Source organism: Schistocerca gregaria, chromosome 10 (genome assembly GCF_023897955.1).
Source record: "Schistocerca gregaria isolate iqSchGreg1 chromosome 10, iqSchGreg1.2, whole genome shotgun sequence".
In the NCBI taxonomy this organism is placed as follows: domain Eukaryota; kingdom Metazoa; phylum Arthropoda; class Insecta; order Orthoptera; family Acrididae; genus Schistocerca; species Schistocerca gregaria.
In genome coordinates this window covers 217824060-217841784 of record NC_064929.1, presented here as the reverse complement: position 1 = coordinate 217841784, position 17725 = coordinate 217824060, and the positions used below count along the sequence as shown (strand labels likewise).

The 17725-nt window shown below is 43.5% G+C and overlaps 1 protein-coding gene and 1 non-coding gene across 2 annotated transcripts in view; both read right to left on the bottom strand.

Moving 5' to 3' along the window:
• Window positions 1–17725, bottom strand: part of LOC126293252 (angiotensin-converting enzyme-like) — a 1024671-nt gene that overhangs the window by 533399 nt on the left and 473547 nt on the right. The gene's annotated exons all lie outside the window — the stretch shown is intronic.
• Window positions 3365–3438, bottom strand: Trnai-uau (transfer RNA isoleucine (anticodon UAU)). The gene has a single exon. It is a non-coding gene; the product is annotated as a tRNA-Ile (tRNA).

Below are 17725 nucleotides of genomic sequence, written 5' to 3'. Positions count from 1 at the left end.
ATTAACATCAAAGGTCGGTAATTAATTACTGATATGTAGTGATTGCACACAACAAGTCAGATTTATTTATGAATATTACCACTAGGCAGGACCGGCACCATATAAACGAAAGTGATAGTGTAGTTGGATGCCTTTTGAAATGAAACAAGCTTAGCGTTCAGATGCGTTTGTTCGCATCTGCCCAACGGCCGGACTTGGACGTGACTTGGTCGTGAATCATTACTGTACTAAAACGCACAAAGCAGCATTAGAAATCAGAAACGCACTAACGATTTCAACAGAAGAGAAGAAGAACTGGGACTAGAATAGTTCTGGGCGCACATCACACCAATATTCAAGAAAGGTAGTAGGAGTAATGCAATAAATTACAGGACCGGATCATTAACGTCGACACGTATCAGGATTTTAGAACATATATTGTGTTCGAATATTATGAATTACCTCGAAAACAACGGTCTAATAACACACAGTCAAGACGGATTTAGAAAAAATCGTTCTTGTGAAACACAAGTAACTCTTCACGCCGGCCGTAGTGGCCGAGCGGTTCTAGACGCTACAGTCTGGAACCGCACGACCGCTACGGTCCCAGATTCGAATCCTGTCTCGCGCATGGATGTGTGTGATGTCCTTAGGTTTAAGTAGTTCTAAGTTCTAGGGTATTGATGACTACAGATGCTAAGTCCCATAGTGCACAGAGCCATTTGAACCATTTTTGACGTAGACGAGGTAGTGTAACCTTGAGGAAGCTCTGCGGCACCCCGTCAGGTCAGGTGCACGGTGAACACTGAACATAGCCTTCAGCACGGTGCGTCTAATGATCTGTTAGGGACGAGCTATGCAGTGCATAAAAATAAACAGGCGGCAATGGCGCCAATATACGACGCACGATCTACAGGCAGCGGGCAGGCACCCGTATTTCGACGTTTTTCTGTTCCCTCAGTTTTTTTAGTGAGCTAGTCCGCAGCTCGTGGTCTTGCGGTAGCGTTCTCGCTTCCCGCGCACGGGGTATCGGGTTCGATTCCCGGCGGGGTCATGGATGGGTGTTGTGTGTCTTTCATCATCATTGACTCGCAAGTCGCCGAAGTGGCGTCAACTAAAAAGGACTTGCAATACGGCGGCCGAACTTCCCCGCAGGGTACCTCCCGGCCAACAATACCATACGATCATTTGTCTTCGTGTATGCATCACGGTTGGTGCTGGACCGTATGCCTGGTGAACAGCCGTTATAGGTGGACGCGGTGACCGGTGGACGCGGGAAACAAAGAGGGCGACGGCAGCAGCAGACAGAGTCGTGATCGGCCCGTTTGTGACGGCGAGAATGAAAGCCGCGTCCTTAGCTGCCCGGCCGTCACTAACCTCGGTTCGCCGGGCGACAGGTGGACAAGCGGAGAACACAGCGGAACAGAGCAACGCGGCGGCAGGCGCGATTAGGACTTTCAGTTCCGCCTGCGTGCGGCACTCAATCTGCGCGAGCGCTCCCACAGCTACTGTCCGCGTTGCGCCGTAGGAGCCACGGGGATGATTTCCACCCCACTGCTGCAGGTGTTCCCCCAGACTCTGTCTTACCAGGTCCACTGAGCAATGTAGTCCACTTAGAGATGCACTGACTTAAAATTCATAAAAGATTTGAGAACAAGACAGCACTGTAGCCACAATTAACCACTTCAGTTGCACAACATACAAAAACACAATTTTTTCTTCACTAAAAGTTGTAAGCCTACTACTCAATTATCAAATTATTACACATGTGGAAGAAATCACCATGAATGTTGAGAAAAGTGTAGGGAGATGATATTTTATTATCATCAATAATTTGTCAGACCCGACCTTAAACAGTCTGAAACAAGACGATCAGTCAGGTTATTACTATACTTACATTTTACCACGTTCATGTTTGAAAACGCTGCATCACATACATAAATTGATAAAAATATCGATAAAATATGCGGTGCCACTTTTACAATGCTGAGCGATTCTAGGCGCTTCAGTCCGGAACCGCGCTGCTGCTGCGGTGGCAGGTTCGAATCCTGTCTCGGACATGGATGTATGTGGTGTTAGGGGTGATTAGTTCTAAGTACAGGGCACTGATTACCTCAGATGTTAAGTCCCGTAGTGCTCAGAGCCATTTAAACCATTTTTTTGAAATCTGAAAACAGATTTTCAAACTCTGCCTTCACTGTTATTAGCCTGATTCTGTACTTTGTTGAAACTATTTGATAAATGATATTTATTGACAAAACATTCTGACTGTTTTAGAGAAAAATATTTCAGATCTGATTTCTGTAAGTGTTGTATTTAAAGGTAAAGTTTTTGCATGTATCACATTATAGAGAACATAAGAGTTATGACCGTTTCGTTTTTTCTTGGTCTTTGTTTACCTCATTTATGTAACTGTCATGTCAATTATAAATGCCAGGTGCAACCACCATCTCAAATCACACAGTTGTGAGTAATCCAGACATGCAATGCAATAAAAAAAAAGGCCCACGACAGTCGGACCGACGCTGACGTTCTTTCTGTCCTCGACTCTGTATTTTCTTCTTTGCAGAGACTGTCGACAAATTGAATACACAATTTTCGTTACAATACTCATTACATAAGCCATTTCAAAATTTGACTACAAAGTACTTATTGATGAACGATACAATGTTACTTAAGCAACGGCGGAAAAGATGAATCGTTCGCACACCAGGTAACAAATCCATTAAGTTTGCCTATCGGGCAAGGCGCTTTATCAGTGCAACGGACGCAAGTTTATCAACTTGGTCAGCTTCAGTATATTGCGAGAATTTTACGGAAGCGTAGTCCATGTGTACTGGAGACGGCATGTGGGACACCAGTGCGACACGTTGCTGAGTGCTGCTAGTGTGCTTAGAACCCAGCAGTGCTCCCCACCCCCTCCGTGTCTGATTAAAGGCAGACAGCGAAGCAATGCAGAGGCGGGCTGCCAGATTTGTTATCGGTAGATTCAGTCAACATGCAAGTGTTACGGAGATGCTTCGGGAACTCAAATGGGAGTCCCTGGAGGGAATTCGACGTTCTTTTCGAGAAACACTATTTCATGAATTTAGAAAACCGAAATACAAAGTTGAATGCATAACGATTCTACTGCCGCTAACGTCCATTTCGCGTAAGGATCATAAGAGCAGTTAAGGCTGGTACTGTGTCCTACAGACATTTGCTCTTTTCTCGCTCTATTTTCGAATGGAACAAGAAAGGAAATATATATGAAGATAGTAACTGTTCTCGAAAGAACAGATACCATTGATGACCGTGCAACTTCTCTACAATAAATGATAATTAATTGAAACCCTCAGCTGCCGACAGGTGTTGATATACCTCGAAGGGGACATTTGAAAATGTGTGCCCCGACCGGGACTCGAACCCGGGATCTCCTGCTTATATGGCAGACGCTCTATCCATCTGAGCCACCAAGGACACGGATGAATAGCGTGACTGCATGGGCTTATCCCTTGCACGCTTCCAGTGAGACCCACATTCTGAACTGTTCACATTCTACATACGTCATATTCTTAATATATATTTGCCCATCCACTCATTATTCGCGTCCACTATTCTAGAGAAGCTGCACGGTCATCAACGGTATCTGTTCTTTCGAGAACAGTTACTGTCTTCATATATAGTTAAATGCCTACCCAGCCTTTAACCTTCGTCTGTGCGAATGCGCACAGGTTGCCCGAACTCTTACGGGAATCATCACCTTAGCGGGCGCGAGTAATGAGTGCCGAGTACAAGTGTAGGTGTAGAAGATGCCGTTTAGGGATTGCAGCAGTGTAACTGTAGAGCAGCAGTGCTTAAGCTGTCGATATTGCAAAACCTTTGTCCGAAGTCTATTTACATAAGCTGTTTTCAATGCGTGTGTGAAAAATGAGTGCAACTAATCTGAGGAAAGAACAGTTGTTTGTTACGTTGTAGAATGTAGGTGTAGGAGTGTGTGCATTATATGTAATACTATTTTAGCCATACCTAAAAAGGGAACTATAGAACGTTATTTTAGAACAGGTCACAAAGAATCCGAAGCGGAAGAAGCTGTTCTTAGTTAGTTCAGGACGAAGAAATTTTGTAATCTCAAAAGTAAATTGCAATCGCAGCAGTCTTTCTTATAAAATCTGCAAAAAAAAAAAAAACCTTTCATCAAACACAGCATCATTTTGTGTATCGGAAGTGTCGGTGAAACGTGCAGATTCGTTTGACGATAGTACAGTTGTCAAGGAGTGCTTTTTGGCAGATAGCGAGTCTTTGTTTTCCATCCAAAATTATGATTTTTGTAAGACATAATTTCTGATTTCAGTGTAAAAGAAGACTTGCTTACAATTTTGAGCTTGAAGAGCACTACACGAATAGAAGATTTGTGCAAAACATTCAAAGGCTTAATTTTTGAAAACTTCCTATACCACAACCGTCACATGCCCGTTCCATTTCATATCGCTCTCCAACATCACACGCCCGGATATTTAATCGACGTGACTCCTAGACGCAGGAGATTGCTAATGCTGTATTCGAACATTACAGGCCTGATCTTCCTATTCATGCGCATTAACTTACATTTTTCTGTATTGACAGCTAGCTGGCACTCATCACACTGACCGGATATGTTGTGTAACTCGTCTTGTACCCTCCTACACTCACTCAACGACGTCAACATCCCGTACACCGCAGCATCATCAGCAAACAGCCGGAGACTGCTGCCCACCCTGTCCGTCAGATCATTTCAGTATACAGGGTGTTCGTTATTATCGTTTGAAATCCCAAAGTGACACAGACAACACTGAGGCAAGACACCTGGGTCGCAAAAGTCGGAAAGTACCCTAAAATGGATGGGAAGTGTTGCCAAATAAAAGCTCTTTATATTTTGTGTTGCTTTCCTTTTGTCTCTTCTTTTTTGTTTACAGGCATTATTCGGTAAAGAAAACGTAGGTCACTTGCTGGTAAAAACGCAATTCGAAAGCTGGTACTCGTTTACATGTGACGCAATACGGTAGGTTTTCGTTGTGCTGTACTTTGCGATAAACCACTGGGGGAACACGAAACCAGCAAATAAAATAATAGGTCTTACCTCAGTGTAAACACACACCTGTGTAACGCAATGAAAAAAACTACTGATTGCCAGACGCAGGACTCGAACCGTGTGCACCACGTACTGAAACCGCCCACGTGGGCCCAGAGCCACACCGACGTCAGTACTCGACTTACTTGTCTCAGCGTCATTTACGTCGCTTCGGAGGTTTCTGTACAGAAAATTACAAGTGTTTGTTCGACCCTTGTGCGGGAACGATTTCTTAAACCCGCAATTTTAAACTTCATTTTCGCATTTTGTATCCGCTTTTACCAGACTAGACTGGTCAACAAGAGACTCGACAAAAGCTTTCGACCCTCTTAGCGATTTTACGTAGGTCCAGCATTTCCTGCTATCCCGCAAATCCAGTCCATTTTACCGCTTACACAAGTAACTTTGAATTGTGTGTCTCATGGCGTGCCGTTTAGTACCATGAACCTCTCAATCAATCAAGTACTGGAAAGCCTACTATGTCTCACTCAGAACAGTTACATCCGTCCTCAACCAGTTACGCACAGAAATCAAGCTTTGACTGACGGCCCAGGTAAAGATAACCACTTTGCATCCAACTTCTCAGATACTTTTAAAAATTACTGATCACCCTTAAATGGCAGTTGTGGAACAGATGTTCGCCGAAGATTGTATGACCGTTCCGCAGATACCATGGTATATCTCCGTCATTGGAATCGTGGCATACGGAGTGATACAGACAGTTATTCCTCCCTCGCTCAACGCACAAATGAAATGACACAGAAAGTCGATAATATTAGTTTGATGTATCCTGCGCCACGTACAGTGCAGTGACTTGCGTAGTGTATATGTGAATGTTTGAGTGCTCGAGGAATACTGTGGGACCATTCGGCTGCCAACATTGTGTACCCCTCACACAGTATGATGAAACAGACTCTGCTGGTTACAGCAGCGTACAGGCAGCTATTTCTCCCTCGCTCAGTATACAAATGGAACAGGCCAGAAAACCGACGATATTAGTACGATGTACCGTCTCCACGCACTGTACAGTGACGTTGCAGAGTATCGTTGTTTCCCACAGTTCACCGACGAATCTGCCCTCTGCCCAACCTCTTGCTCCTACTTGTATTACCTATATCCGGACTGAAGATAACAACAACCATATACGACGATTATAACTTAGCACACCAATAACAGTACACGACATCAAATAAATACCCCACAAAAAAAAGAGACCTTGCTCCTGGTCACGACGGAACTGTGTTTTGTCATATGTGTTGAACAATAGAATAGCAGATAAGTGCACGAACAAACTTGTGTTAAGAACCAACGAAGGCAGCTAAGTGCAGCGCGTCTCCCGGCTACGCAACGGTGTCGTCACTGAATGTTAACACGGAGCAGGAGAGGGGGGGGGGGCAGGGAGCGAGGTACAAACAAGCTGTGAGCTCATTTAACAAGGCTATGCTACAGGGAAGCCAAGAAGAACTGATTATTCAACGCTACCACAACAGTGCAGAACAAACACAACGTTCTACTTTAACGAGGATAAAATGCTGTACCTTCATTTACAGATGTGATAGAAACGCTTTTCAGGGTACAAACACCGCACAAAGGAGGCTCTAAAACCATGAAGTTTAACTCTAGAACAGCGTAGAGCACTGAAAGGCTCAGAAAACACGAGTACAATCAGTCACCAGTGTGAGGGGGAATCACGTCATAACCTGACACAAAATCTCCAGTGGCTCATACTCAGAGGTAGGTCATTCCATATTCAAGGGTGATGTATTTGAGCACAATATTATGGAAATGGGAGAGATTGTAGATGACGATGAAATGGGAGATACGATACTGCGTGAAGAATTTGACAGAGCACTGAAAGACCTTAGTCGAAACAAGGTCCCCGGAGTAGACAACATTCCATTGGAACTACTGACAGCCTTGGGAGAGCCAGTCCTGACAAAACTCTACCATCTGGTAAGCAAGATTTATGAGACAGGCGAAATACCCTCAGACTTCAAGAAGAACATAATGACTCCAATCCCAAAGAGAGCAGGTGCTGACAGATGTAAAATTACCGCACTAACAGTTTGATAAGTCACGGCTGGAAAATGCTAACGCGAATTCTTTAAAGACGAATGGAAAAACTTAACGACTTATCTATCTTAGTAGATAGATTAAGGGAAGGCAGCCCAACGTTTCTAACATTTGTACGCTTACAGAAAGTTTTTACAAAGTTGACTGAAATACTCTCTTTCAAATTCTGAAGGTGGCAAGAGTAAAATACAGCGAGCGATAGGCTACATACAATTTGTACAGAAACCAGACGGCAATTATAAGAGTCGAGTGACATGAAAGGGAAGCAGTGGTTGGGAAGGGAGTGAAACAGGGTTGTAGCCTCTCATCAATGTTATTCAATCTGTATATTTAGCAAACAGTAAAGGAAACAAAAGAAAAATTCGGATTACGTATTAAAATCCATGGAGAAGAAATAAAAACTTGAAGTTCGGCGATGACATCGTAGTTCTGTCAGTGACAGCAAAGGACTTGGAACATCTGAGGCCATCAGTCCCCTAGACTTTTAACTACTTAAACCTAACTAACCTAAGGACATCACACACATCCATGCCCGATGCAGGATTCGAACCTGCGACCGTAGCAACAGCGCGGTTCCGGACTGAAGCGCCTAGAACCGCTCGGCCACAGCGGCAGGCCGAAAATGTGTCAACAACCGGTGAAGCCACCAGAATGTCGAATACAAGCATGCAAACGTGCATGTTCTGTGTTGTACAGGTGCCAGATGTCACTTTGTGGGATGCATTTCCGTGACTAGTGCAGATCTTTGGTGAATGCAGGGACGGTTAACGCTGTTTGTGGGTGACGCTGGAGTTGTCATCCGATCGTGTGCCACATGCGCTCGATTGGAGACAAATCTGGTGATCGAGCAGGCCAACGCAACATATCGACACTCTGTAGAGCGTGCAGGGTTACGACACCGGTCTGTGAGGCGCGCGTTATCCGGTTGGCAAACACATCCTGGACTGCTGTTCTGGACTGGCAGCACAACATGTCGAATCACCCCGCAGAAGTACAAATTTGCTGCCAAGGTGCGTGGGATATTCAAGAGAGTGTTCCTGCTATCGTACGAATTCGCACCCTAGACCATAACTCCATGTGTATGGGGAGCGTGTCTAGCACGCAGAGAGGTTGTTTGCAGGCCCTGCACTGGCCTCTTTGTAACGAACCTACTGCCACCACTGGCACCGAGGCAGAAGCAGCTTTCATCATAAAACCCAACTGACTTTCACCCTGCCCTCCAATGAGCTCTCGCTTGACACCACTCAAGTCGCAGATGGCGGTGGTCTGGAGGCAGTGGAATGCGCGCTACAGGGAGCTGTCCTGGAAGTACGCGATTTGCAACTGTTCGTTACGTCACTGTACTGGCATCTGCTGATCAAACTGCTGCTGCAGATGCAGTGCAATGCGCCACAGCCATACGCTGAATGTGATGGTCTTCCATCTCCGTGGTGCCACGTGGCCGATCCGGGGCCCCGTCTTCTTGCGACATCCGCTGCCAGCAGTAATGTAAAATGGCCACGTCCCTGCCATGTCTTTCCGCGATACTGCAGAAGCAACATCCAGCTTCTTTTAGCCCTATTAGATGACCTCGTTCAAACTCAATGAGGTGTTGACAATGGTTTATCTGCCGCCTTAAAGGTATTCTTGACTAACTTCAACTCACCACGTCCAGTTTCGAAGCTACCCAACGCTAACGACCCTTGCAGCAAACCTGCTTTGCATCCTGATAGTGGCGCCACTAGCGGCACTCTTCAGCAACTAGCACTAATTCGGACGCAGGAACATGTACCGTATGTACGTTTACGAAACCTCTCGCGGAGTTGCTGACGTCGTACAGCAGTTAATTTGTACACAAGATGAACAACAGCGTGGTCCTTTACGCTCCTTTAGGGACCGTCCGTAGCCATGTTGATTTGTGCCATTACTAGATCCCTTTTCCTAATACACTCTTATTTCATTCCGATTACGAAGCTATTTTGACATCCCATAAGCTGGTATTTTACACGCTTTTAAAACGTCACTTTCTTTTCTACCTGCTTGCCTGTTTGAAACAAGTTTTGCAACATTTTAAGTAAGCTTTCCGATGAGCTAGAGACTTGCATTTTAACTGGGTGATAATACAGTATTAACTCGCTTTTCTGCGTGGAGTGTGATGGAGCATACTTTCTGTAAACACTGCAATTTACCTCTTCCCTGTTCCAAGAACGACAGAAGGTAAGCCTCCATGCGAACTCCAATCTACGTAACTTATATTTTCACGGTATTTTCGCGAGATATACGAAAGAAAAGGCAATATATTGCTTTACTCAGGTGAAGGGAAACTGAAATAAACTCTAAATTTACCACTTATATTTGGTGAAATCTCGTTAAAATGTTTGAAATCAATTGAAAAATTTCACACAAAGAACATTAAAACGCAGAAAAAAATTATTGACATAAAAATCAACGTTTAATATACCAATTTTTGAATCGTACTGAAACATGTGAAATAATTTCTCCTCGCCCCATACAGATTCCCAAACCGACACACACAGTCCTCAAAATGTGTGATTGTGAATTTTTAATAGTTTTGAAAACACCTGTCAGATTTAAAAGTAAAAAGGTGGGTCACGTACGCCCCACGTTTTTCGTTTTAAGTCTTCATAGCTATTGAAAAATTCGCAGTCACATATTTTCAGGAGTCCTAGAGTAACAAGGAGCGAGCCCCGAATCATAAATTACAAGTTGGGATTAAATTTTACCCCATTTTTTTCTAAATTATCTCTGTTCAAAGCAATATCTGGAGTAATGTAAAGTAACAGACAATATGCAATATCTATTTCAAAGTACTGTTAATGTGACAAAGCAAATAATTATTATATTATAAATGTATTTTGTTGTATCATGATTGTCATATATGGAAATATGAGGTTGCTCTTTCCTATTGCATTAAACTTCCCCTTTATTATAACATTGCAAAACGAAATAGTACATATCATAAAGCATAAGAGTCATTGAAGGAACTGATTAGCATAATCACAAATAATACGTAAATTGGTAAAAATATAAAGCTAACAACTGCGAAAAAATAGTTCTTCATCCACATGGAAATACAGATTTTAAAAATTATTTTCAAAATTGGATGAAATTTTCAATACATCAAATATTTTGAAACTAGGGTGTGATGGCAACTTTCACTAATATTTTTGCAATAGTCCCTCCACATTCAAATGAACTCCTCTGGTCTTCTTTTCGACTGCAAAGAAAGCATCGTCCACTTTTTTTAGGTCGTTTCTGGCTGTGCAGCTTATCATGGAATACCACTCCCAAAATGTGTCACAATGTTTTGCATGATTATGCGAAGCTCTTTGGGTAAATCTTTTTCTCGTGAGTCTGCTTTTCATTTCTGCTTCAAACAGCCCAAAAGCGAATGACGTGAATAAAAAAAAGTATACCAAATAATGCATTTATTTTGTTTTGGTTGCTATTTCCACTATACCACTGTGGCAATTTGAATTTTTACTTCAATCAGCAGTTTTTTGGTTTGTATACATAACTAATAGTGAAACCATGTCGTTAGTAAATGAAAGTTCAAGTAATTTCAGGGTAGACTTTCGTTTGTTGGCTCGCCTAATGCGCCAGGTGCTTGCACCACTGTGTTTTCTGCTGGCTCTCTCGGCGCTTTTTTATAGAAGGCTTGTGTGTGCCAACAATACCCATCTCCGCCAGATAGAATTCGCCTTACTTGGAGACCACCTACATCCGATGACTCAGCCTCAAGTTGCGTTGCGTGGACTTCTTCATCCTCCTTGTCGTCTGAGATACTCTGTGACCATCCTCAGCTTCACTCCCATCTTCGTCTGACTCACTGTAATACACGCTTGCAGCCTCTTGAATTTCAAATTCTCTTATTATTTCCTATCAATACCAAATATTTTGTAAAAAAATTTAACGTAAGTAACAAGGTTGGGTAATTTTTATCCCGACAGATAAATCTGACAATTTACCTGTTAAAGAATGAAGGAGAATAAAACCTGAGAGATTAAAGCCTCCTCAACGCGAACAACAATACTGAATGTAAGGGTGAACAATGGTTCAAATGGCTCTGAGCACTATGGTACTCAACTTCTGAGGTCATCAGTCCCCTAGAACTTAGAACTACTTAAACCTAACTAACATAAGGACATCACACACATCCATGCCCGAGGCAGGATTCGAAACTGCAAACGTAGCAGTCGCGCGGTTCCAGACTGTAGCGCCTAGGACCGCTCGGCCACTTCGGCCGGCGGTGAACAATGACTCCGGCCCAAGATGCCAGTAGTACAAAACATAGGATAAAAAATTATATGGAATGGAGTAATTATTTACCCCACCTTGCTATCGTAGGGTTAGTAGTCTGTATGAGATTAGGAGAAATTGGTTTCTACGTTTTAGTTCGCTCTAAAAACGTGGTATATTTAAAACTGACTTTCATTACAATAATTATTGTTCACCGACTGACGGCGCGCAACTGTTTCGGACGCCTTCCTGAAGCCGAAGGACACGGCGTCAGCCTTGACGGCGCTTTCTGCTCTGCTGTCGGCTCTCACGGACCAACACAGTAGTGAGCTGGAGTTCGCAAGAACTCGAGCCGGCTCGTATGGGGTACATTTTGAGTCTTTCTGAGTTGCAACAGGTTAGGCGAGAACGCGAAACTTTTAGACTGTACTTGCCTAGTCTAAGGGAGCGCTGTATGTCTTTTTTCTCGTCCCTGCGCTAGATCAATACGCCACGTCACCCGCCCTCTCCCCAGGAAAAGTGTGTCGCTGAACCGCCTGTGAGGCCAGACATGTGGGGCGGCGGTGACTGTTTGTAGGTCCGCCACGAGTGTTCGTACCGCGCACGGCCTTCGCAAAATCAGCGATCTCCGCCACGGTCCCCCCGCCTCCATTCAAATCCGTGTCAAGCAGGTCGTAAGGCCGCCCAACCGAGAGCGGAAACGTCCAGCCAACACTGGATGCCGTGTCTTCCTCATACCACAGCGCAGACCCTTTACACCAATCACGTTCCACATCACTACCTGGAGGTAAAAACTTTTGGAAATTTGTGGTAAGTTCCTATGGGACCAAGCTGCTAACGTCAACGGTCATTAGACTTACACACTACTTAATTTACATCTATTGAAGAAAGTCGTGTTACTTACACTATTTATAACTCAAGAACGGCTGGACCGATCTGGCTTAAAATTGGTGGAGAGATAGCTTAGGACCAGGAGACGGACATAGGATACTTTTTATCCCGTTCGACCGTTATAATATGTGGTCTAACAAATACGCATCTGACATGGAATAACTAAACGCATATGTCAGCTAAACGTCTATGGTTAAGTATCAGTATGTATTGCAAGTAGGCTGTTTAGCTTTTTATGTTGCTAACACCACGTAGCGCTCTACATGAAAATCACTGGATGTGCTGTGTGCAGTCAGTGGCTGGTTGGCATTGTTGTAATATTCGCTATTGTAGTGTTGGGCAGTTGGCTGTTAACAGCGCAGTTGAGGTGAGCCGCCAGCAGTGGTGGATGTGGGGAGAGAGATGGCGGAGTTTTGAGAGCGGATGATCTGGACGTGTGTCCATCAGAGACAGTAAATTTGTAAGACTGGATATCGTGGACTGATTTATATATTATGACTTTTTAACACTATTAAAGTAAATACATTGTTTGTTCTCTATCAAAATCTTACATTTGCTAACTATGCCTATCAGTAGTCAGTCCCTTCAGTAGTTTGAATCTTTAATTTAGCTGGCAGTAGTGGCGTTCGCTGTATTGCAGTAGTTCGAGTAACGAAGATTTTTGTGAGGTAAGTGATTTCTGAAAGGAATAGGTTAATGTTAGTCAGGGCCATCCTTTTGTAGGGATTATTGAAAGATTGCGTTGCGATAAAAATATTGTGTGCCAGTTTAGTGTTGATCAGATTAGGTAGAGAGCGAAATGTCTGAGTACGTTCAGTTCAGCTCAGCTGTTTGAAAATCAAATAACGTAAGAGGTGTATCAGCACAGTAATTCATTACGTTTTATAAGGGGACGTTTCAATATCATTAATTAAAAATTTAAAGAAATAATTTGTATTTCCTTTGAATCATCATTAACAATGTCGCGACCAAGACGATCGAATATTTCTCGACAAACCCGTAACGCAAGAATGATACAAAACATTGTGAATGAAACGACTGAAGAAGAACAACAAATTTCCCGTGAAGAGGGCCGCGTTAGTATGGCTCGACTTCGTGCTTCTCAACCACAAGACCAAAGTGCAGGCAGCCCGTGAAACGGCTCGGTTGGCAATGCGAAATCGTCGAGCGAACAACAGAGATCAACATGTAGATAATTTTCGGCGCACAAGAAGAAATTTATCACGTGATGATTTGAATCGAGCAGCGTTTAGATACGATTGCAGCACTGGTTACTGGTTGCATTCTTGCGTTCGCATTGGGACGATGGACGTTATTTGCGAGTATTGTGGCGCATTGAAGTTTTCCGGAGAAACACACGGATTGTGCTGCCTTAGTGGGAAAGTGAAATAGCCATTATTGACTCCGCCACCTGAGCCACTGCATTCATTGCTTTGTGGCGAAACACCTGAATCACGTCATTTTCTTGCAAACACCCAAAAATACAGTATCTCTTTCCAAATGTCGGCCTTTGTAGCCGAGCGGTTCTTGGCGCTTCAGTCCGAAACCGCGCTGTTGCTTCGGTTCGATATCGAATCCTGACTCGCGGATGGATGTGTGTCCTTATGTTAGTTAGGTTTAAGAAGTTCTACGTGTTCTAGGGGTAGCGTCTTTGATTCATAATCAAAACGTCTTCGGTCCCGGGTTCGATCCCCGCCACTGCTTCATTCTGCCAACGGCCTTGTCAAAGAGGACGGAGGAGCGGATAGAGGTTCAGGGCACTCTCTTGTCCTAGGAGTGGGAAATTGCCCCTAAAGGCGGAAGAATCAGCGATGATCAACGACATGAGGATGCAGAAGGCAATGGAAACCACTGCATTAAAGACACGTAACGTGTATCCACAGGACATGTGGCCTGTAGTTGAAGAAGTGTCATGATGATCTTTCCATTGGCAAAAGATTCCGGAATAGTCCCCCATTCGGATATCCGGGAGGGGATTGAATAATCAACGAAAGGATAATGTTCTACGAGTCGGGGCGTGGAATGTCAGAAGTTTGAACGTGGTAGGGAAGCTAGATAATCAGAAAAGGGAAATGCAAAGGCGCAATCTAGATATAGTAGGGGTCAGTGAAGTGGAAGGAAGACAAGGATTTCTGGTCAGATGAGTATCGGGTAATATCAACAGCAGCAGAAAATGGTATAACAAGTGTAGGATTCGTTATGAATAGGAAGGTAGGGCAGAGGGTGTGTTAGTGTGAGCAGTTCAGTGACCGGGTTGTTCTAATCAGAATCGACAGCAGACGAACACCGACGCCGGCCGCAGTGGTCTCGCGGTTCTAGGCGCGCAGTCCGGAACCGTGCGACATAGTGCTCAGAGCCATTTGAACCATTTTTGAACCAACACCGACAACGATAGTTCAGGTATACATGCCGACGTCGCAAGCTGAAGATGAACAGATAGAGAAAGTGTAGAAGGATATTGAAAGGGTAATGCAGTATGTAAAGGAGGACGAAAATCTAATAATCATGGGCGACTGGAATGCAGTTGTAGTGGAAGGAATAGAAGAAAAGGTTACAGGAGAATATGGGCCTGGGACAAGGAATGAACGAAAAGAAAGACTAATTGAGTTCTGTAACAAGTTTCAGCTAGTAATAGCGAATACCCTGTTCAAGAATCACAAGAGGAGGAGGTATACTTGGAAAAGGCCAGGAGATACGGGAAGATTTCAGTTAGATTACATCATGATCAGACAGAGATTCCGAAATCAGATACTGGATTGTAAGGCGTACCCAGGAGCAGATATAGACTCAGATCACAATATAGTAGTGATGAACTACTGTCTGAACTTCAAGACATTAGTCAGGAAGAATCAATACGCTAAGAAGTGGGATACGGAAGTTCTAAGGAATGACGAGATACGTTTGAAGTACTCTAACGCTATAGATACAGCAATAAGAAATAACGCAGTAGGCAGCACTCGCATTCGGGAGGACGACGGTTCAATCCCGCGTCCGGCCATCCTGATTTCCCTAAATAACTCCAGGCAAATGCCGGGATGGTTCCTCTGAAAGGGCACGGCCGACTTCCTTCCCCGTCCTTCCCTAATCCGATGAGGCCGATGACCTCGCTGTCTGGTCTCCTTCCCCAAAACCAACCAACCATAGGTACAAAGAAGGTAGCTGCGAAGAAACCATGAGTAACAGAAGAAATACTTCAGTTGATTGATGAAAGGAGGAAGTAGAAACATGTTCCGGGAAAATCAGGAAAACAGAAATACAAGTCGCTGAGGAATGAAATAAATAGGAAGTGCAGGGAAGCTAAGACGAAATGGCTGCAGGAAAAATGTGAAGACATCGAAAAAGATATGATTGTCGGAAGGACAGACTCAGCATACAGGAAAGTCAAAACAACCTTTGGTGACATTAAAACCAACGGTGGTAACATTAAGAGTGCAACGGGAATTCCACTGTTAAATGCAGAGGAGAGAGAGCAGATAGGTGGAAAGAATACATTGAAAACCTCTATGAGGGTGAAGATTTGTCTGATGTGATAGAAGAGATAGGGGATCCAGTATTAGAATCGGAATTTAAAAGAGCTTTGGAGGACTTACGGTCAAATAAGGCAGAAGGTATAGATAACATTCCATCAGAATTTCTAAAATAATTATGGGAAGTGGCAACGATACGACTATTCACGTTGGTGTGTAGAATATATGAGTCTGGCGACATACCATCTGACTTTCGGAAAAGCATCATCCACACAATTCCGAAGACGGCAAGAGCTGACAAGTGCAAGAATTATCGCATAATCAGATTAACAGCTCATGCATCGAAGCTGCTTACAAGAATAATATACAGAAGAATGGAAAAGAAAATTGAGAATGCGCTAGGTGGCGATCAGTTTGGCTTTAGGAAAAGTAAAGGCACGAGAGAGGCAATTCTCACGTTACGGCTAATAATGGAAGCAAGGCTAAAGAAAAATCAAGACACGTTCATAGGATTTGTCGACCTGGAAAAAGCGTTCGACAATATGAAATGGTGCAAGCTGTTCAAGATTCTGAAAAAAATAGGGGTAAGCTATGGGGAGAGACGGATCATATACAATATGTACAACAACCAAGAGGGAATTATAAGAGTGGACGATCAAGAACGAAGTGCTCGTATTAAGAAGGGAGTAAGACAAGGCTGTAGCCTTTCGCCCCTATTCTTTAATCTGTACATCGAGGAAGCAATGATGGAAATAAAAGAAAGGTTCAGGAGTGGAATTAAAATACAAGGTGAAACGATATCAATGACACGATTCGCTGATGACATTGCTATCCTGAGTGAAAGTGAAGAAGTATTAAATGATCTGCTGAACGGAATGAACAGTCTAATGAGTACACAGTATGGTTTGAGAGTAAATCGGAGAAAGACGAAGGTAATGAGAAGTAGTAGAAATGAGAACAGCGAGAAACTTAACATCAGGATTGATGGTGACGAAGTCAATGAAGTTAAGGAATTCTGCTACCTAGGCAGTAAAATAACCAATGACGGACGGAGCAAGGAGGACATCAAAAGAAGACTCGCTATGGCAAAAAAGGCATTTCTGGACAAGAGAAGTCTACTAATATCAAATACCACTCTTAATTTGAGGAAGAAATTTCTGAGGATGTACGTCTGGAGTACAGCATTGTATGGTAGTGAAACATGGACTGTGGGAAAACCGGAACAGAAGAGAATCGAAGCATTTGAGATGTGGTGCTATAGACGAATGTTGAAAATTTGGTGGACTGATAAGGTAAGGAATGAGGAGGTTCTACGCAGAATCGGAGAGGAAAGGAATATGTGTAAAACAGTGATAAGGAGAAGGGACAGGATAGGACATCTGCTAAGACATGAGGGAATGACTTCCATGGTACTAGAGGGAGCTGTAGAGGGCAAAAACTGTAGAGGAAGACAGAGATTGGAATACGTCAAGCAAATAATTGAGGACGTAGGTTGCAAGTGCTACTTTGAGATGAAGAGATTAGCACAGGAAAGGAATTCGTGGCGGGCCGCATCAAGCCAGTCAGTAGACTGATGACCCCCCCCCCCCCCCCAAAAAAAAAAAGTTCTACGTCTAGGGGACTGATGGCCTCAGATGTTATGTCCCATTTGAACCATTTGTTTCCAACTGACCTCATTTGAGGCAGACAGTATCGAAGAACTAGGATTTAATCCGACATTCGAGGTATTTATTTATTAACAAATCACAAGGCCAATCCTCGAAAGTTTCTGGTTTAAATCTGGAATATCCATGTGTTTCACATGATAAATTATATATGGCATGTTCAAAGGCCGGAGGACCATCTGCGTTGTTTCTTCTTGCGCTTGATAAGACAAAAAAATGTCGTGTATCACAAGGTACTACATTGAGGAGTGGAAGCTATGCATCAAAAAACAAAGAATTAAGAATAATTAAAATACTAAATTTTTTATTTCTATATCCTAATA